We start from the raw sequence: 23360 nt of genomic DNA, 5'->3' as shown, positions 1-23360 counted from the left end.
AAGTGGAACAAAATTTATTGGATATTTCAAACTTTTTTAACAAATAAAAAATTGGGCGTGCAAAATTATTCAGCCCCCTTAAGTTAATACTTTGTAGCGCCACCTTTTGCTGCGATTACAGCTGTAAGTCGCTTGGGGTACGTTTCTATCAGTTTTGCACATCGAGAGACTGAAATTTTTGCCCATTCCTCCTTGCAAAACAGCTCGAGCTCAGTGAGGTTGGATGGAGCGCATTTGTGAACAGCAGATTTCAGTTCTTTCCACAGATTCTCGATTGGATTCAGGTCTGGACTTTGACTTGGCCATTCTAACACCTGGATATGTTTATTTGTGAACCATTCCAGTGTAGATTTTGCTTTATGTTTTGGATCATTGTCGGAAGACAAATCTCCGTCCCAGTCTCAGGTCTTTTGCAGACTCCATCAGGTTTTCTTCCAGAATGGTCCTGTATTTGGCTCCATCCATCTTCCCATCAATTTTAACCATCTTCCCTGTCCCTGCTGAAGAAAAGCAGGCCCAAACCATGAGGCTGCCACCACCATGTTTGACAGTGGGGATGGTGTGTTCAGGGTGATGAGCTGTGTTGCCTTTACGCCAAATATAACGTTTTGCATTGTTGGCAAAAATTTCGATGTCCAGAGCACCTTCTTCCACATATTTGGTGTGTCTCCCAGGTGGCTTGTGGCAAACTTTAAACAAGACTTTTTATGGATATCTTTAAGAAATGGCTTTCTTCTCGCCACTCTTCCATAAAGGCCAGATTTGTGCAGTATACGACTGATTGTTGTCCTATGGACAGAGTCTCCCACCTCAGCTGTAGATCTCTGCAGTTAATCCAGAGTGATCATGGGCCTCTTGGCTGCATCTCTGATCAGTCTTCTCCTTGTATGAGCTTAAAGTTTAGAGGGACGGCCGGGTCTTCGTAGATTTGCAGTGGTCTGATACTCCTTCCATTTCAATATTATCGCTTGCACAGTGCTCCTTGGGATGTTTAAAGCTTGGGAAATCTATTTGTATCCAAATCCGGCTTTAAACTTCTCCACAACAGTGTCTCGGACCTGCCTGGTGTGTTCCTTGTTCTTCATGATGCTCTCTGCGCTTTAAACGGACCTCTGAGACTATCGCAGAGGAGGTGCATTTATATGGAGACTTCATTTCACACAGGTGGATTCTATTTATCATCATTAGTCATTTAGGTCAACATTGGATCATTCAGAGATCCTCACTGAACTTCTGGAGAGAGTTTGCTGCACTGAAAGTAAAGGGGCTGAATAATATTGCACGCCCAATTTTTCAGTTTTTTATTTGTTAAAAAAGTTTGAAATATCCAATAAATTTCGCTCCACTTCATAATTGTGTCCCACTTGTTGGTGATTCTTCACAAAAAATTACAGTTTTATATCTTTATGTTTGAAGCCTGAAATCTGGCAAAAGGTCGAAAAGTTCAAGGGGGCCGAATACTTTCGCAAGGCACTGTATTTTTTTGACAGGGAATCTGTTGCAAACAGGAATAAATATACTGTATATTCATTTATTTAAAAAAAGCAACCCAGAAAAAAGGGCACTTTCTCTTGAGGAAGAAAAAGGGCAGGTGCTGACGCCCCCTTTGATGTCTATGTGTGCACGTGCCTGCAACCATGCAACCCGCCCATGGATCTGCCTAATATGTCAAGTTTGTGACGTTTAACCCACTAAAAACTGATTTTTTCAGTTATTGGTAAAACTGATTTCCCTGTCAACAAACTGTAGGCTACAGCATACTGTTGAATTAGGTTATGTTCCAGGATTTTTAGAAACTGTAACTGTAAATGTCACAATAACTGATTTTGAGGTTTTCTTGTTTCTGGAACAGAACCCCAACATTCTGGTCTCAATTCTGCTCTCTAAGCCCAAACACAGAGAAAAGGCACAATACTGAAATCTGCAACCTGACTAATTTCACAGACTGACAGGTGTGGAGCATGTCAGCAAAAAATCCAGTTGTCATACTGTCAATATTTTTAAACAATTCAATCACACCAACTGGACAGTGAGCTCAGAATCAGAATCAGAATCAGAAACAAAGAGATAAAATTCTCAGAGACAAAATTCTAATATTTTATATTTCTTTGGGAGAAATATCTTATGTAATTATATTGTAAAGACAATTTGTTATAATATACATATATACATACAATACATATCTTTTGTCCAAAAGATCAAAACACTTACTATGTAGTGATGGACTACTGTCATGGAGGCAGCCTTGCTGCAAAGATCAATGAGATGAGTGAGCCTCCACAAGAGTGTAAGGTACAGTAGTCTAATGAAAAAGACTCACATTTACATCAGTGAAATAGAGTATACTGCAAGTCAGTCCATTAGTGTACATATTTTGCAATTAATTGACATTCTTGCCATAATGGATTTTCTAGGTACTGAGCTGGATTGTTGAGATCTGTATGGCTTTGAGACTCATCCATGAAAAAGGTTTGATTCACAAACAACTGACACCAGAGGTACTACAGAATTTATCTCTTCGATTTTCTACATCATCAAAAGATAAAACATTTTAAATAAAATGAATAGTGAATTAGGTTACATAATGTTATAGTTTCACTTTTCCTCTTCATGTATGAATTTGAATGAATCTGAATTTGGAACAGTGTGCTTGGGCGGATTTGGAAAAATCCATGAAAAGTACTGTACACTATCATATACAATACTATGTACTACAGATAAAATTTAGTACTGCTGTATTGTAAGATATTTTCTTTTCACAGTTCAACAAACATTCAGTCAACCACTAATTCAAATGAAACAATTAAGTATTTGGCACCAGAAGTCTTCACAGACTGAAACTATGATGCCAAAAGGTAAAGAATTATTAAATAAAGACCCCACACAACAACAAATCCACTTGGTTTAGGTTGTTACAATACATGAACTGTGTGCACAGTGTAAAGAAATCAGTGTAGACACCTGTATTAAAATAGATTAAATTGTAACCTATTTGTTCAGTCAGACACATGAGAAAGATGACGCTGAAGTGCTTCAGTGTATGTCTTTTGAACTACTAACACAACACCTACTAACATTAATAATAACAATATTTGCTTTATTTATAGTGACATTTGGTCATTGGGATGCATACTGTATGAGCTCTGTACTCGCAAATCAGCGGTAAGTTATCCAAAGCTTTGCATGCAATCAAAGATTTATGTAATGAAAACATGACCAAAATGACTGTGCTATGTATTCTCTTGTAAAATTCATAATAATATAAGATTAAAAAATCCAATTTAAAAAATCACTGATGCTGGTGTGTATTATCACACAGCACAAAGATAGCATAAGATCCTCAATATTATGAAAAACAGTTTTCCATGCACAAAAAAATATATACAGTACTTCTCGGAAACATGTGTGTAGGTAAAGACTTTAGTTTGATGTTGAGTGTATATAACATGACAGAAATAAAGCTATTTTCAACAAATCATATGGCAGTCAAAAAAATAGGGGGAGGAAACTTCCAGTGTTGGTAAAGAAATGACATTTAGATGAAAACATCAAATTTTCTTACCTATATTTAGATTGTGGTTTCACAATCTAAATATAGATTGATTGTTTGTAGCATATAATTGTTATTATATGCTATAAACAATGCTGTTGTTACACAGTGCATAATTAAGTAATAAAAGAATTACTTAATTTTCTTAACTTTTCTTTACAAACTTTTCTTTGACACCACTACTGTAACATTTAACAGACTTTTGTGGCTCCAGTAGAAACCGGTAGAAGGAGTTAAAATACGGAGGGTTATCAAATATGGTCATGAATATTCTCATGACTGTGACCTTCGTCGTGGGTTTGTATGTTCTGCTTGACTCTGGTCAGCTGATTGTTTTGTTTTGTGGTCGATCTGTAGCAATGTTGCAGAGTGCCTTCTGGTTGGCAAACTATTCAACACGATCTGTCTCTACATTTCTTTTTGTTGTTGTTGTCATTAATGGATCGCTGGATGGAATGGATTGCTATTTATCTGCTAGCTCACCAAAATAAAAGTAAATTTTATAACTATACATTATTATTATGTTTTATATCATTGCAGTGAACCATACTAAGTAGGGTTGGGTATTGTTTGGATTTTTTTATGATTCTGGTGCCAAATCAATACTTTTAAAATGGTTCAGGTGCCTGAACTTTACTTAAAAAAGTATAAATACTTTTTAAAAAAAAGTTCTATATTTAAAATGATTTAAATTTAACAATATATAACACATTTACAATATAACTTAAAAAACCAAAACCACCTAAGCCAACTACAGTAATTTAACACTAAATACCAGATACAGGACTAAAAGGCAAAATCTATTTTGAGTTGGTATTCTTATGCTACAAACGTCTCGGGTTACGTATGTAACCCTGGTTCCCCGAGAAGGGGAACGAGACACTGCGTCGGTTACAACACAATGGGAACGCCTCTAGGCGTAGCGGGTCTGAACGTGAAATCACTCCAATCCTATTGGTTTGTTGCTAGAACGGTAAGGTGTTACGGACTAACCGGAGGAGTATAAAGCACACCTGTACACACTCATCATTAGCTGAAACTATGAAGCAGGCGCTTCAGGCGGGGAGAGAGGTGCGGCGGGCCGACACAGTGTCTCATTCCCCTTCTCGGGGAACCAGGGTTACATACGTAACCCGAGACGTTCCCCTTCGAGGGAACTCGGTTACGACACTAAGGGAACGAGATACCCACTAAACCGTGCCGAAAACCCCGCCTGCCCCAGTGTGCAATAAAGTGGCACGACTAAGAGGAGAGCGGTGCCGAAGGAAGGTCAAGACTGTAAAACCGAATTAATGTGTGCGGAGTGGCCCAGCCAGCCGCTACACAAACATCCTGCAAAGAGGCCCCGGAAAGGAGAGCTCGAGAGGCCGCCATGCCTCTGGTAGAATGAGCCCTCATAGCCACAGGTGAAGGCAAACCGCGCACCTGATAGGCCAGGGAAATAGTCTGAACAATCCAGTTGCTAATAGTATGTTTGGATGCAGGGAGCCCAGCCCTGGGGGACCCAAAACACACTAGCAGCTGGTCAGCCTTCCTCCAACGGGAGGACCTCAGAGTGTAAATACTCAGTGCTCTGACAGGGCAGAGCAGATGAAGTCTCCCGTCCTCCACCGTCACATGAGGTGGAGGATAAAATGCCTGCAGCACTGTGGACCCTGCCGCACAAGAAGGCACTTTAGGGATGTATCCTGGACGAGGGTGCAGGATAGCCCTAATATTCCCCGGGGCAAACTCCAGACTTTGCGGGGAAACCGAAAGCGCTTGGAGAGCCCCCACCCTCCTCAGAGAGGTGATAGCAAGGAGAAAGGCCATCTTGAGGGTCAAGTGTTTAGCCTCAGCTGACTCCAGGGGTTCGAAGGGGGCCTCAGCCAACGCCCCAAGAACCACCGCTAGATCCCAAGTGGGAACCTTGGACCGAGTCGCAGGTCTCATCCTCCGGGCACCACGGAGGAAACATACAACCAAGGGAAGTTTCCCCAAAGACCCCTCCCTCAGAGGGGCGTGGAAAGATGAAATAGCTGCCACGTACACCTTGAGGGTGGAAGGGGAAAGACCAGCAGAGAACCGGTCCTGGAGGAACTCAAGTACCTGAACCACCGGGCAGGTAACAGGGTCCACCGACCGCTCCCTAAACCAATTGGAGAAAACACTCCACTTCAGGCCGTACATCCTCCGTGTGGACGGGGCCCTGGAGCTCAGGAGGGTCTCGACTGCTCCGGCTGTTAGACCCGCCTCTAGGTACTGTGCCCCCTCAGGGGCCAGACCCACAGTCGCCATATAGCGGGGCAAGGGTGAAGAACCCGGCCCTGCGCCTGGGACAGCAGGTCTCTCCTCAGAGGGACCCGCCACGGCGGGCCGTCCAGGAGCGACATGATGTCCGAGAACCACACCCGGGTTGGCCAGAACGGGGCTACGAGCAGTAGGCCGACATTGTCCTGGCGGACCCGCTCCACAACCCCCGGGAGCAGAGCGACTGGGGGAAAAACGTACAGACGTAGCCTCGGCCACGAATGTACCATGGCGTCCAGACCCAACGGGGCTGGAGTAACGAGAGAAAACCATAGCGGGCAGTGCGTAGTCTCTTGAGACGCAAACAGATCCACGTCTATGGGGCCGAACTCTTCGCACAAGAGCTCCACCACTTCGGGGTGAAGTCTCCATTCCCCGGGCCTCAGCCCCTGCCTCGGCAGCAGGTCTGCTCCCTGATTCTGCGTCCCCGGGAGATACATCGCCCTGAGCGATAGTAACCTCTGCTGGGACCACAGGAGGATCTGACGCGCCAGTCTGTCCAGAGGGCGCGAGCGCAGACCGCCCTGGTGATTCAGATAGGCCACCACCGCTGTGTTGTCGGAACGAACCAGGACGTGGTGGCCTTGGAGATCGGGCAGGAAACTCCTTAGAGCCTGGAACACCGCCAACATCTCGAGACAGTTGATATGCCACTCGGACTGATGCACCTGCCAGGATCCCCTTGCAAAGCGGCCGTCCATCACCGTGCCCCAGCCCGTGAGGGACGCGTCTGCTGAAATGAACAGCCGGCGACAAGACCCTCCCAGCACGGGCCCCTGGGACAGGAACCAAGTTTCCTTCCAAACTGATAGGGAACAAACACACTTGCGGGTAACCCAAATCAGACGGAAAGGATTTCCCCTCGGGGAAAAACCCTTGGTCCTTAGCCACCACTGCAGGGGTCTCATGTGCAGCAGTCCAGATGGTATTACGCTGGACGCAGCCGCCAGGAGACCCAACACTCGTCGAAAGTGTTTTATAGTGATGGCATGACGTAACTTCACCCCTTTCACGGCAGCCAATATGAGCCAGTCGTCGATGTAGTTGAAAATCTGGATGCCCTGGAGCCTCAGCGGGGCCAGTGCTGCATCCATACACTTGGTGAATGTGCGAGGGGAAAGTGCCAGGCCAAATGGAAGAACCTCATACCGGTAAGCCACACCCCCGAAGGCGAAGGAGGGGAGAAAAGACTCCCCTACCCCGGTCTTCAGGACCTCTTCCCTGAGCTCTGTCTGGACTGGATGACGGTCCTCAGATCGCGTCTCTCAGAAGGCTGATGTTGAGAGCGCCGCCTCGCTGCCCCAGCTCCTCGGGGGGGCCCCTGAGAAGCGACACTAAATCAGGAAAGAATGGCAGAGACCGGCGTGGCGGTGGCGCGTGGTGCTTAAGAAACCTTTCATCAAGCTTACCACTAGCCTGTTGTGTCTGCTCCTCCTGTGGCCAGTTGATGTTGAGCTTAGCCACGGCTCTAGTCACCACCTCCAGCAGCTCGTCATAGTCAGGCGCCGCCTGATGACGCCGCCCCGACACCCGGAAGTCATCGTCCACTATGCTGAGCACGTCCACCTCCTCGGAGTCAGATTGCTGCAGCGTCTCCGGATCCAAACCGCGAGCGGGAGAAGCCGAGAAACAGGCTCCCGAACGAGGAAAGGAAGCGTCTGAACCAGCGGATGAAGGTCAGGAAAAAGCCTCAGCCGTCCCAAAATCCTCCGACAGATCATGCTGTGAAACCCCATGAGTGAAGCCGCCGGGCCGCCTCAGCGGCCGCAGGGCCCACACCACGGGGAGAACACATCCGGCCATCCTTGGAAAAGAGAGCCATGCGGGACCTCAGTACCCGCACGGAAAGGGCTTCGCAATGGCCGCAGGCAGCCCCCTCGAGAGCTGCCCGGGCGTGCTCCAACCCCAAACATGAGACACACATCTCATGAGAATCTCCGTATGTGATGTATCGAGGGCAAGGAAAAACACACCTTCAGTACTTCTGGTTGCCGGACATGCTGGTAGACTTCTTCTTCAGGTAAGACACACTGCTTGTAGGACTGGAGCTTTCTTCAAACAACATACAGAGCGCCTGGTGAATAGAAAAAAGCTAATGATGAGTGTGTACAGGTGTGCTTTATACTCCTCCGGTTATTCCGTCACACCTTACCGTTCTAGCAACAAACCAATAGGATTGGAGTGATTTCATTCATGTTCAGACCTTCTACGCCTAGAGGCGTTCCCATAGTGTCGTAAACGACGCAGTTCGAGTTCCCTCGAAGGGGAACCAGCTTCAAACTTCACTGTGTCATGACAGTTAAGGCAGAAAGGGCTGTTTATTGGAGTTATGATGATCTCCAGTGTTTCCAGGAAGTCGTTGAATGTGTCATGACTGTAGAAGCCTGTCAATCATTTATTTCCCTACCTGTGATTGGCAGAGAGTTAAGGTTGGCGGTTGTTGTTGTTCCTGTTAGCCTGGGGAAGTGTGTGCTAGCCTCGGGACAGAGAGGGTGAAGAGCGAGATGAGTTAACACATGTAGCTCTCTCGCTCTTTCCCTGTTGAGCCAGGTTTGTTTCTTTGCTGTAGGCTGCGGCTTACAGCAGCCTGTTTTGTTGGAGCATTAATCAAACTGAGCAAAACCGACTGTCATCTCATAGCCTTTCATTGAGGGACGCTGCAATTTGTACTGCCGTAAATAGTTGCACCACTTCTTACGACCGTTTCAGAGCACCAGAAGTGGCACCCAAATGAGGTACCCACATTTGCATTGTAATTCGGTAGGTACTAGGTCGTATTGGAACCGGTTCCATCTTGGCACTGGTTTCCCTGAACCAACCTTAATACTAAGCAGCTACTGTATTGAAGCAGCATATAGTATATTTGCTATTATGAAAAAACTCCTTTCCAGTTCAATTAATATTCTAACATATGGCATTCAAAATACTAATAACCTACATTTTGATAACATATGAGTAGGTGTACTTATCAAAATTTTGATGACATATGAGCTCTTACCAAAAACAGGACTCAAAATAGGCTATGCAATTTATACTTAATCACTGATATTGTAAGTGTAACAACAATTCTTCAGTTCTCAGCAGAGACTCCAATTCAGCTGATACCCAAGATTCTTGGTGGTTCATGTCCCCCTCTACCAGAGACGTTCTCACCAGATCTTTGTCAACTATTGAATGATATACTAAAAAGAGATCCTCGATCAAGACCAACAGCCAGTGAGATCCTGGGGCGTCCTTTTATTATCAGCTGTCTCTTAGAAAAGGTATGACTCTTCAATAACGACAACATTGAACTCATTCTCACAGAACACAAAATATCTGTCCAACATCTAATTTTCATCTTGTCAACTTTCCATTTAGGGCTGCACGATTCTGACATGTTTGCATTAGTAACCAAGTAATCCTAATTTCTTCCTAAACCTGATTCAAAGACACTAATGACTGACAAAAGCACATTCCTTTGCAAGCAAATGTAACTGCAAATATCGTCAATCGGCTAAAAATTATAATGATCATTGTATAAAACAAACTAAACTAAACCAAGCTAAGTAATAAACACTGGCACTGTGATTATACAGTTATAGTGCGGGCATTTATTTGTCCAAAAGCTCAGCCGCCACCCCCCACTCCCTCCTCCAGAGCTCCCTGTCACTCAGTAGTTGTCAGTCGGTGAGCCAAAGCTCTGTCTCTCCACTCTGCCCACTCCTCTCCACACAACACTCTGAAAGAAAAGTTGCACGATAAACGCAAATTTTTAACTCATGTTGAAAATGTCCAGTATTTATCTACCACCTCACGAAATGCTCACATTACAGACACTGCAAGTGGCTGTTGGACTACTTTCGTTTTCCAATTTAACATAGCAGACATTTTATGCACGTCCTGTCACAAACTGCTCTCCGTTGAATGCATTTGTATGACAGCTAAAGCAAAACAAAGGATCTGGCTTAGGTTTGTGCTCAATAAAGCCGATACCGATGATTTAGAAATTCTGATCAGCCCCCAATTTTTGATACCGGAACAGTCCATCCCTACATACAGTATATACATCCTCCATACATAAACCTACTCATACATACATGTGCATGATACATAGAAAAAGATTAACCTCTTTTGTCAGAACTGAGACTGAGGAAATTTTGAGACATGCACTTGTAACAGAAGCTATAATCAAGCAGCCTTAACACTAAAATGTGTTTTCTATACCATTAGAAATGTAGTGTCTTATTAAATAATTGTAATCTACTAAACACTAGATTGAACAGCAGTGTTTCAGATAGTAATTGTCCGCTGACAATGTCTATGCTTTTGTGAAAACAACTGTGAAGGACCTCCAGACCAGGTTGGACAGGCTAAAGGCCGTGGCTGACGGTTTGGAACATGTACATCACGGCACCACCATTGGCAGTCTGACAGGAGGAGTGATTGGAGCAGTGGGAGGGATTACATCCATAGTGGGCCTAATACTGGCCCCCTTTACTTTGGGAGCCTCTCTTATTGTCACTGGGGTTGGAATAGGGATGGGTGCGCTTGGTGGGGTCACTGCTGGTGCCTCAAATATCACTAATATGGTCAATCAGTCTTCTGATCGCAAAGCTGTTCGATACATCATTAAAAAGATTGAACAGAAAATGAATGCAGTTGTCACCTGGCTCCAGGAGATTAGCAACAGTTTACAGACGATCGGGAATTCATGTCAAAAACTTGAGGATAGCAGTGAAGATAACCTGTTAAAGCTCGGATGCAGAGCAGGGAAAGGCCTAGCTGGCATTGCTGAATTGGTTCGACTTGTTCAGGTGATGAACGTTGGCAAGATTGTAGCACAAGCGTCCAGGGTTGTACGTGTGGCAGAGGCAGCAACAGGTGTTCTTGCTGGTTTATTTGTGGCAGTGGATGTCTTCTTCATTGCTATGGATGCAAAAGAGATACACTACATTAAGCAGGCAAAGGAAGCAGAGAAAGGAGGCAAAACTGGCTCAAAGTCAGTGTCTCAGACATCAAACGCACAGGACCAGTCTTCCCAAAATACCGCTCCAATCAGATCTGAGATCATGAAATTTGTTATCAATCAGGCAGGCAGCAGACAACTTGCAGGAAGTCTTAGATGAGCTCAAAAGCTGCATCAAATCCATCCCCACACTTAGAGATGACAATGAGCTGGAATGGAAAGATATGGAATTAATGTAATCCAAAGGTTACATTAAAGGTACATTAATGGGGACCTATTATGCTTTCCCATATTTTCTGTCATACAGTACAGTAAATTCATTTTACGATGTCGGATGTTCATATTAAACATGGCCAAAGATTTGGTAAATTGGTAAATGTATGTAAATGTAATTCATGTGAGGAAAAGGTTTCTTTTTCTGGGCCCTATATGGTCATCTGCTCATGATCTTCTCCAGGCACAGCACGCCCAGAAAGTACAGAGACTTGCCCATCCACTGTCTGTGTCAGTTATTCGACTGCTCTGCTCATAGTGCTTTCTCTAGACCTATCTCCACACAAAGTGCACAGAACTAATCTTCAAGTTTTTGGAGGTTGTTCAGTATGTCTTGCTTTTTAGATGAGGAAGGATATTAGTTAGTTTCTTGATGGGCAGATGGCTTCATTTGAGGGTAAAATAACAGATAAATTACTGTTAACTGTAGCTGCTGTTAGCTCAGTTAGCCATATAGAGGTCCCATTAGCTAGCTGACTCTGCCTGGATGGGGAACTCCAAGCCCAGGCCTGAAAACCTCCTCCTCCTGGTAGTCCAAAGCTCCTGTGCTAGCAGTGTAAACACTACCACTCCCTTGGCGCTCGAGCTGCCAATCTGGGCAGACTCTACTAACCTTATAAGGCTGCTAGCTGAAAGGCTAACTGAGCTAACTATCTAATGGCAGCTGCAGTTAGGTGTCCATCTAGAAATTCCAAAAAATATGATCCAGTTCCACTGAAATATGTGGATAAATTTATAAACATTGTGTGTTTTTCTACAGTAATCAGTGAAGCCCCGAGCAGATCTGCCAGGCAAAACATATCTGCTATCTACTCTGGCCACCAGATTACTGTTTTCCCAACCTAATTCTTGTCTCTTTAGCACTGGGTGTATAAAGAGGGTAACCCTAGACTTGGATCGAAAATATTCATCATGCCCATGTGATGCTAGAATCGACCTTTTAATTTCAACTACGTTGACTTGCTAGTTTCAGTTTTAGGCAACAAAACTTTCTTGATATTGACCCACAAACCGATTTCTCTGCCACCTAGTGTTTGCTTCATGCTGTGTTGCCTTCTATGTAAAAACTCAAGAACAAACGAATCAGTGATTGTTAAGAACAGTTTTCTTGACTAAATCAATAAAAATCTGTTTGATCAGTCCCAATACTAATGAATAATACTGTAATATAATTTTAATAATGACAAAAATATTGAAGTTAATTAACTTCCACTGCCAATTTTGCTGCCAGTGCATACTGTCAATCATTGCCAACAACATACAGTACAATGCTCTAATGTATGCCCATATTATTCAATAAATATGTCAGTCAAAAATCATTCCCTTAATTCTAATCTGGTAGTAGTTCCATGGTTGCTAGTGGATTAAAGGACACTGTGGCACATCACAATGCACGTGGCTTCACCTACAGATTTGACCCTGGATAAAAGGACTCAAAGCCACAAATAAACTGCGCCAATTTCTCCCCTGAAGTATCTAATCTTTTTACAAACAATAACTTGTGCCACTGCAATAATTTGAAAGATGATTCTGTCACATCGACATTCTACAAATAGGTACTTTACAACTTGTAATTTAGTATATTGAACTGTAAACTTGCTTTATGAATGCATTTATGAATGTATACTGATGAAAAATAAATGCAAGTTGTAACAAAGATTTGCTCCCCAGAGATTCTTTCATTATAAATATGGCTACATGCTCTTCCTCATAAAAAATAAAAATAAAATGCCATGTCACATGACACTGACAAATTGTCAGTGTCATGTCTCTCCACAAATTGAGAGGAATTTGGCTGTCCCTGTGGTCTCACAAGTAAGGGTCATAAAGGCATTTCAAGAGTCGAACCTGCTCAGGCAGTCTACGTTGAAAGTTTATGTTGATATGAAAAGGGCAACATACACCTAGTTGCACGGCCACGTAGCACTAAAACTTGACGCTCCATGCAAAAGACATAATGACATAATTTTTCCCCTCACCCCGGGGAACGTAAACCTTCGCTTCAGGTGCAGTTGCAGCAGCGCATGATCTAGAGATTCAGAATTTTGCCTATTTTATACTCATGCTGCATGTGGTTATTACCAAACATAGGTGGTAAAAATGATCTTTATATAGTAATACTGACATCATACCAGCAACATTGCATCTTTCACTACAGTTTCAATTTCTATATCTGTACAATATGTCAAATTATCACCTAACCTAAATTATTTATTTTTTTAAATTGAGCTTACACCTCTTAACCATTTTTTGTCTAAACAAAATATAAAGGAATAAATAAATAAATAATAATAATAATAATAAATTTATAATAAATAGAAACTTTCTATTATTGATTATTGATATATACAAAGGGAAACTCAATGTAGAAAGATAGGGCTGGCAGTAACAGCAATGTTGTCAGTGTGGACACCACACATGTGCAGGCCGCAGTACTTAGGGCATTGGACGTTGTCTACTGTGAAAACATCAAGATGGACGATGACATCAGGCATTACATTACGTTACAAGACGTGGACACATGGATATTTTACAAACACGGACCAGGTAAAGCAACAGTGTACACACCAGTGCAGATGTCATTCGGTACCACGTTAGCTTCAGTCATTTGCAGGGTTGGGAGGGTTACTTAAAAAATTTAATAATTACATGTGTAGAAATGTAATCAGTAACGTAATCCAAGTACCACAAAATAAAAGTAATGTAGTCCAATTACTTTTAGTTACTTTTGGATTTCTTCAATGTCAAATAGGCAAATGAAGTATCCTATCAATGATAAGTAGTCTGCTCAGTGTATTTTTAGAGAAACATAGAATAACAAAATCTCCCATTCCCATAATCCATGTTTAAATGTTTTTATATGATGTGCTTTGCACTATGTCATCCCTATGGCAGTATCTGGCCCATCAATGACAAAAATGTGTTTTGTAGGTATTCTTGATATTTAAGAGTTTGTCATTTGGAAAACCATCTTAAGATGTTGATGACTCATTCTGCACTTGTTGTATTTATGTAGAGTCCAAAGAAAAGATTTTTCAATATGACACTGCTGAAGCATAGTGTTTCTGGTGAAGGTGTATGCCGAGTTTTGCATGCCTGCCAAGAATTGCATGCACCTCCATTTACTGCTATTAAATGCTATAATATCATTTGTGGGGTGGATCAATGGTAATGAATGATTCTAAGTATATAATTTTATGAACGTTTAGAGTCGAGTAGAAGTAGCATTCCTTATGATTCAGCAAAAACATGTGGTGATAACTGCATTTGATGATTGTGCACAGCAAGTGTCTGAAAAGGACCTTAAGAGGTGGATGCATAATTTGGCAGAACAGATGTTGTAGACTATCTGCCGAGATATGCATCCACCTCTTTTCTTTTCTCAGTATAAATGAGCGTTACCATGCAATTCTCGGCAGGCATGTAGAATTCGCCACAACACCGGGCCCCACTGATTACTGTACAAAAACACAACTTTTTTTCATAGATTTTGGTGAAACTGGATCAGTTTTCTCTCTGATGTCCGCCAGCTGCTCTGCCTCAACTCTGTGATTCACAGAGTTTCCTGATGGACAGATAGCTTTACTTGTGGCTGAAGTTAGTTAACAGTTAACTTAATTAGCTGCTAGTTAGCTCAGTTTGCAATGTTTTACTATCTAAGTGCAACTGAATGTTGGGAACTGGCGTTTGAGTTTGCACAATGAAATGACATTGATGTCTCGACCCCCATGTGGCTCAACTTACCACTCATATGGGGCAAGTTGAGCCAAGAGTCCACTTTTTTTTGGAAAGCCATATTTTGAAAACAGTTTATCCTAAAATATATGTACATATTTTAGTTGGAGACATTACTGTCATGTCCTCACTATAACACTAGAACTGCCAACGGGTCAAATTTACCTGCATCTGTTTTTTCAAGTCCCCTTTGACTTTTCCTAAAAGTGTGCTATGTAGCACCCCCTATTGTTAAAAAATTACAAGATAAAGCCAGATTTAAAAAATGGGCATTTATATCTATATGCGCCAGCGGGTAAAATTTACCCCTATAGAGAATACAGGTTCTGGTCATATAATTAGAATATCATCAAAAAGTTGATTTATTTCAGTAATTCCATTCAAAAAGTGAAACTTGTATAATTTATACATTCATTCCACACAGACTGATATATTTCAAGTGTTCATTTCTTTTAATTTTGATGATTATAACTAACAACTAATGAAAACCCCAAAATCAGTATCTCAGACAATTAGAATATTATGAAAAGGTTCAATATTGAAGACACCTGGTGCCACACTCTAATCAGCTAATTAACTCAAAACACCTGCAAAGGCCTTTAAATGGTCTCTCAGTCTAGTTCTGTAGGCTACACTAATGTCGTGTAAAAATTCAAGACTTGGGCCAGATGAGAAAGCTTGAACTTTTACCAACATTTTTATTATCAACAAAAACAGACACCAATTAGAATACAAAAGTTCCACCGGAGTGTGTCAGAGATCGGTGCAAAATAGAGCCCCATTCTGTTACCAGAACAGAGACCCGAGTCGACATGAAAACCATGTAACGACTGACTTTCACCTCCTTTTGGACCTCCTTTTATAGCTCTGTTTCTTGGCTTCACGTCATCTCTTGGCTCTCTTTTCTACTGCACCTGAATCTGGGAAATTCCCTGACTGCCTGCTCCTCCTCTCTGTGTCCTTTGCATGCACTCCACTTGATCATGCCATTTCATCCATAACCTGACTTTTATGGAATAAACTGGTGTTGTTTGTGCTCCGTGCTAGAAACAGGACATTCTTACTGTGATGGACTATATTGATGATATTTTCACAAAATCTGCTTCTACATTTTCCTTTGCAAGTGTTTTTGATGCTGTGTTGCTATCTCACTGTGCTCCCCCTTCTGCTCCCAAAGCACACAAGCTTGCTCACACACACACACACACACACATGTACTACTGCTGAGCCTGGGCAGTTAGATACAAAAAGGACCACATACACTCAGAGCTGTAGAGTTTTAACACTGTGATCCTAACTTTACACTATAAAATAACACTTTAAATGATGACAATGTAGACCACCATTGCTCTAGTAATTATTGATAACAATTTAGGCTATAATGCTCCAAAATAATTCACTTCAACACAATCATGGGGAAGACTGCTGACTTTACAGCTGTCCAAAAGACGACCATTGACACCTTGCACAAGGAGGGCAAGACACAAAAGGTCATTGCTAAAGAGGCTGGCTGTTCACAGAGCTCTGTGTCCAAGCACATTAATAGAGAGGCGAAGGGAAGGAAAAGATGTGGTAGAAAAAAGTGTACAAGTAATAGGGATAACTGCACCCTGGAGAGGATTGTGAAACAAAACCCATTCAAAAATGTAGGGGGAGATTCACAAAGAGTGGACTGCAGCTGGAGTCAGTGCTTCAAGAACCACTACGCACAGACGTATGCAAGACATGGGTTTCAGCTGTCACATTCCTTGTGTCAATCCCCTCTTGAACAAGACACAGCGTCAGAAGCGTCTCACCTGGGCTAAAGACAAAAAGGACTGGACTGCTGCTGAGTGGTCCAAAGTTATGTTCTCTGATGAAAGTAAATTTTGCATTTCCTTTGGAAATCAAGGTCCCAGAGTATGGAGGAAGAGAGGAAAGGCACAGAATCCACGTTGCTTGCAGTCCAGTGTAAAGTTTCCACAGTCAGTGATGGTTTGGGGTGCCATGTCATCTGCTGGTGTTGGTCCACTGTGTTTTCTGAGGTCCAAGGTCAACGAAGCCCTCTACCAGGAAGTGTTAGAGCACTTCATGCTTCCTGCTGCTGACCAACATTATGGAGATTGGAGATTTCATTTTCCAACAGGACTTGGCACCTGCACACAGTGTCAAAGCTACCAGTACCTGGTTTAAGGACCATGGTATTCCTGTTCTTAATTGGCCAGCAAACTGGCCTGACCTTAACCCTATAGAAAATCTATGGGGTATTGTGAAGAGGAAGATGCGATACGCCAAACCCAACAATGCAGAAGAGCTGAAGGCCACTATCAGAGCAACCTAGGCTCTCATAACACCTGAGCAGTGCCACAGACTGATCGACTCCATGCCACGCCGCATTGCTGCAGTAATTCAGGCAAAAGGAGCCCCAACTAAGTATTGAGTGCTGTACATGCTCATACTTTTCATGTTCATACTTTTCAGTTGGCCAACATTTCTAAAAATCCTTTTTTTGCATTGGTCTTAAGTAATATTCTAATTTTCGGAGATACTGAATTTGGGATTTTCATTAGTCTGTGTATAATGAATGAATATAATATCCAAGTTTCACTTTTTGAATGGAATTACTGAAATAAATCAACTTTTTGATGATATCCTAATTATATGACCAGCTCCTGTAGAGTCATTTTAGGGCTGTTCATGTCGATAAACATTCTATGTTGGCCTGGATCACTGACAGGCTGCAGTATGGCTGCAAGTCTGCTTGACGTCGTGTTGAGCAACACTGGCACACCCCAAGGAACTGTTCTGTCACCGTTTCTCTTCACACCCTACACTTCTGACTTTTGCTTTGACTCTGGAACGAGCCACCTCCAGAAGTTCTCAGATGACTCCTCCATCGTCGCTGTATCACAGATTACAGCAAGAAGGAGTACAGAGACCTGATAGGGAGCGTCGCTAGATGGTGTCATAGCAACCAGCTCAACACAGGAAAAACCAAGGAGCTGATGGTGGACTTCAGATGCAGCAAGAGGCCCCACACCCCTGTTGTAATAAGTGGTGAGGGAGTAGAGATGGTGGACACCTACAACTTCCTGGGGGTGCACCTCAACAATAAACTGGACAGGACAGACAACACAGAGACCCTCTACAGGAAAGGACAGAGCAGGTTGAGCAGGCTTCCTGAGGACTCTCAGGTCCTTCAATTTGTGCACCAGGCTGCTACGAATGTTCTACCAGTCTGTAGTCGCCAGTGTCATCTTCTTTACTGTGGTGTGCTGGGGAGGTGGCATCAGGACTTGTGGCGCCAACAAACTGGGCAAGCTGGTGAGGAAGGCCAGCTCAGTGGTGTGGATGGAACTGGGCAGTGTGGAGGCAGTGACTGAGAGGAGGATGAGAGGGAAGCTGAAAACCATCATGGACAACCCCTCTAATCCTGTCTATGCTGAGCTGAGGCAGCTCAGGAGCACCAACAGGCACAGACTCATCCAGCTCCGAGTCTCAAAGCGCTTTGGAGGCTCATTTGTGCCATCAGACATCAGGCTCCACAACACCACAGCACCAAACTCACGGATTTTCCTGATTATATTTCAGACATTTATCTGGTTGTAAATAATCATTATTGATTGTATAGTATAAATAGTGTGTTAATACTTCTATAATACTGCATCTGTTCTTTTATATTCCTTTGTGCTGCTATGTTGACTGAAATTTCCCCTATGGGGATTAATAAAGTTATATCTTATCTAAATATTGTGATCTCTGTCAGCCATCGGTGATGGACGATGGCATAGTCTATCGGCCCAACCCTAACTACTGTAAAAATTTGAATTATCATGATAACCGTGTTCAATTACCACGCTTTAAAAAACTCGAGTCAAGGTAAATACTGTCCTGCAAAGTTAAGAACAGTCTCCCAGAAGCAGGCGTGCATGTGCAGCATGCAACGTGGGTTTGAGTCAATGACAACATGGCAGAAGACAGTCCTGCGTAGATTTTTTAGGCTGTATGAAGTTTGGTTCTATTTTGGAGAGTGCTGAGGGAAACTTAATTGATGAAAATTGCCTTATAGCAAATGCAGGTTAAGTTAGCTTTTAGCTTTGGCTTCTCTGTCTAACTTTCTTAAAGCTTGTAAACTGAAGCTCTCAGTGTTTTGTAAAAACACTACATGTTGTTCTGCTGCAGTAAGAGTTGTTCGTATGCAGTCTGTATTCGCCCAGTGCACATGATAACATGTTACAAAGTTCAGTCACCCAACCAACTCATTCCTTTACAAGACTCCTCTGAATTTATGTCAGTTGTTGGGCTCATTGCAGTTACTATCTTCTTAAGACTCATTTGTATTCATGAAATTGTGCATGGGGTTGTTGCATTTACTTATTAATATAACATCTTTAATGTTAATGCGCATTTGATATGGTTTTCATATGTTTACATAAGGTATTGGCTGTTTTTATTTTATTATATGCATTATATTATATTATATATATGCAAACAAAAAGTTAATTATTGGTGGTTTTCAATATAAAACTTGGTGAAATGGTTTCAGTGTGTGTATTAGTACATTTTGATCATTTTCAGCACATTTTAACATACCGTGATAATACCGTTTTGATCAATATAATTGTGACATGAAATTTTAATACCGTTTCATCTCTAGCTTTCAGTGTGTCATTTTCTCTCTGTATGTTAGTCCTTCAGTAATTTGTTTCTCAATAAAGATTTCCTTAAATATGAAAGTGCAGAACTATCAAACATACTTTATTTGCCCTGACACCTTGATTTTGTTGAATTGAATTAATCAATTGAAGAGGAAGCACTTACCAGCAGTAGTTGCTGATGACAGATATTCATAAGAAACACCAATCAATCTGCACTCTTTCTTATTTCTAATTAACCCGGTAAAGGACTCTTTACCGTGTGTGCATTTTGTGACAATACTTCTGTCTCACTCCAGCCACAATTCGCACCATCATGTGGTGGATAGATACACACACACACACACACACACACACACACACACACACACACTTTCAACCCACATCACTTTTTCCACTCAGTTCCTCTCTTATCAGCTAAGCCATTCTGAACGCTGTGCCTGTTCACGGCCTCTGATGAGGAATCATCACATTCTTTACATGCAGGCATACACACAAATACCCAAGCACACTGCACTGTTTATTTGGCAACCTCTCTTCTCATTTATCAACAACAGAAGACCTTACTTCTTTTAAACCCCCCTGATAGCGTAGTCAAGGCAACCACCACGGAGAACAGAAGTAGCTGTGAAATCGCTGTGAAGTAATGAAAATTTACTTTATCATTTCAGCTCAGCAACTGAATAGAGAAATCATGTGATACATACAGATCAGATGTACTCTCAGATATGTTTAGAGTTGAACAACGGGAGATTGTGCTTGACTAGTAAACACCAGTCCAGAGCCACGTGGACTATGAGTTTTAATTGGTGCTAACCTCAGTGACTTTTATGAAGCTTTTGGAGAGGTTCTACACATTTTCATTTATATATGTCATAAACTTCTTCTATGCAAACTTGTTTTTGGCACTATTGAACTGACTCTGCCAAATGTACAGGAGTGGTTTCATATAATGAGGACGAAGATATTCCCATTGTTTTGATGCAGAAAAGCTAAAAACCAGGAATGTCTCTGTAGGATGATTGTTGGTGGCTGTCGGAGTCAACACAGCCAGCCAGAGCCTGATGCTTTCTGAGAGCTCTGACTATGAGAAAAACTGTATATACAAAAATCACACATCAGCTTTAAATTAGGAAGATGATTGCTGTCCAACCCAGTCGTGTGGCTGTCCAACTAAACACTTTTGTTCACCTTTTGACAATTCAGGAGGAAAGTGACTTTCTGCCTGCATGCACTATTCCACGTGAATGTGCGGTGGTTACCAGTGTAGAGCTCTCCATGTGCTCTTAGAGAAACATCAACTGAAAAACTGCTTCCTTCACTGTCTGACACTCAACATCTCTCCAGTGAGAGGTTATGGTCAAGCTCAACTGGACAAAAAGAGAAAAAAATGCTTTCTGGAGTCCCGAATACTGGTTTAAATTTATGGCTCCGGTCATCTGTATGGCAGAAGCCTTGGGTTTTGGCTGCAATTCATGTCAGCTTTATTTGTGCCTATTTGCTGTCTAAAATGGTTTCATCACATCATATCACCTATAGTAGTCAGTTCATGGTCTTCAGTTTCAACCCCATGCCCTTTATGTCACTGGAGATGTCAGCATTGACAGCAGTCCTCAGCGAGACATATTACATGCTACCTACACAGGATGCACAAGAAAGCGTCTGTCCCCCTCTAACAAGATGTTTTTTTCCCTATGCAGTGGGTTTGTAAGTGAAAATTGAGTGATGTGTGGTGAGTTCAGTAAGCTGGGTGAGTGCTGTAATACTGTTGTTTTGGTAGAGACCTTGTTCAAAAATGAGTTCAAATGAAAACCAATTGTAATGAGTATAATGTTACCGCTTAAAATAACCAGTCCTGACCCTGATGTCTGCATTATCACTAGAAAAACAAGGAGAAAAAGGAAACAACAGGGAAAATACACCAACCGCAGAAAGCAAAGACACCTACAAGAGAACAGGAAGGGGGTGGAGTTGGCAGAAAAAGGGCATGGGGACAACAGGAGATCATCTATTTGTCTGTAAAGTATATATATATATTATTATATTATATAATAAATATAATCAACTCATTTCAGGGCAGAAATAACCTTTCAGTCAATAAGCAGAGGCTGCAATCACTGTCTGGCAAGCAGAATACTGCATTTTATGTGTCATTTTGGCCATTTAAATGTATTTTAAGAGGTAAAAAGTCCTAGTTCAGTTATAATCTGTCGAATATAACCCTCATGAAAATAATCAAGTAATTTTTAGGCAATCTACCTTTCAGTCAATAAGTAGAAGCTGCAATCACTTTCTGGAAGTGGAATACTGCATTACATGAGTTGCATTGGCCATTTAAAGGTATTTCAACAGGTAAGAAGGACTGGATTTGTTGGTACACAGCCAATTAAATAATGTAGAGTCATAAGGATAATTACAAAAGAGATCCTGTTTTTATTTTATATATAACTCAGTAGAAAGTCATGTTAATTATGGTCTTCATTTAATTTTTCAAATATAAACAAGGATATTAGATATAGACCTACCAAACACATATTCCATCGGCAACAACAGCCTTCTAATATTGCCTATAATCATGTAAATGTCATGCTTGGTTCTATTTCGTATAGGCCTCGCCCTCTAAGGCTATCACTATTGGGTGTACCCCTTCCGCGCGGCTGCGCGGCACTGAGAATTTTAGTCTACGCCCACCCACAGCGTTGTATATATATAACGGTGAGACCCAACCTTTGGCTCCCATTCCTTAAGCACTACAGGGAGTGGTCCATGGGACTTCCCCTGTTGGCGCAGTGGCTGTCTCACTGGCTGTACAATGCCATTTCCCAGGCTTACGTGTCTGCCGGTGAGTCTCCCCCGGATGGCATCAGAGCTCACTCCACAAGAGGCGTCTCCTCCTCAGTGGCGTTGCACGGTGTGATGACAGTGGATGACATCTGCACGGCGGCCTCCTGGTCGTCCCCATGCTCTTTCGTCCGTTTCTACCTGCGGGATGTCTCCCTTTGCTCTCTGACTCACTCAGTCCTGTGTTTTGGCTGAGGGATTCTCCTTATGAATGTGCGGTGCGCCCTCCCACTGGATGGTGTCGGGGTGTGGCCCTGCCTTGTGCGCAGCTGATGCGGTTGCTGTTGTGACCGCTCCTGCATCAGTACAGCTGCGGGGCCCCCCACCCAGTTTCCCGACTTACACAGAGGTCGGCCCTCTGCCTCGCGTGCACGCCGACACCAATGCCGTGGTCAGTGGGGGACTGGGTGGCTCATTACGTAAGTATCACAAAGACATACCTTTGCTATTACCACGGACATAGAGTGATGTTTATTTGCACCCTATGTCTGTTTGATCCAGATAAAAGCAGCTGTAGTCGTGAAGAGACTGGGCGATACAGCTTTAACATGCTGCTGCGCGCTCCCGCGGACGGCAATCAATTTTCGGCGGACGATCACTTTACGGCACTACACCTGTATGCCCTGCTGTCCAGTCTTTCTGGCCACGTAAAATCTGATTTCATCTTCTGCCTCTTGACACCTAATACATTCGATGATTAACACACAATTAAAACCGGGGACACAGGGCTGGACTGGGACAAAAAATCGCCCCGGGCATTTTGACTAGAGACCGGCCCACCAAGTATTATTGGCAAAGCCATAAAGCCTTTGAATGAAAACAAACGCTGTTCTGACAGCGATGTACACTGTCTTGTTGGTATAAATGTATCAATCTAATAAACTTAAACCTACATCACCCTCCCTATTCTGGTATTCTAAACAGTAATTAGCGGAAAACAAAAGACTGCTTGGTCAAGTTAACCTCCTCCTGAACTATCTACAACACATGGTGGAAACCTGAAATTAAGACAGAGAAGACTAGAGGTGAGACATGATCATTAATGAATATTAAAATTAATAAATGACAGATTTAGTGGTTTTTCAGTAGT

At 42.5% G+C, this 23360-nt stretch overlaps 1 pseudogene; it reads left to right on the top strand.

The window, feature by feature from the left end:
* Positions 1-3017: 3017 nt before the first annotated feature.
* Positions 3018-22465, top strand: LOC123958196 (annotated as a pseudogene).
* The last annotated feature ends 895 nt before the right edge of the window (positions 22466-23360 follow it).

The sequence above is a fragment of the Micropterus dolomieu genome, linkage group LG19 (assembly GCF_021292245.1).
Source record: "Micropterus dolomieu isolate WLL.071019.BEF.003 ecotype Adirondacks linkage group LG19, ASM2129224v1, whole genome shotgun sequence".
In the NCBI taxonomy this organism is placed as follows: Eukaryota; Metazoa; Chordata; class Actinopteri; order Centrarchiformes; family Centrarchidae; genus Micropterus; species Micropterus dolomieu.
Note: the sequence above shows the minus strand (reverse complement) of the source record. Positions and strands in the feature narration are given on the sequence as shown.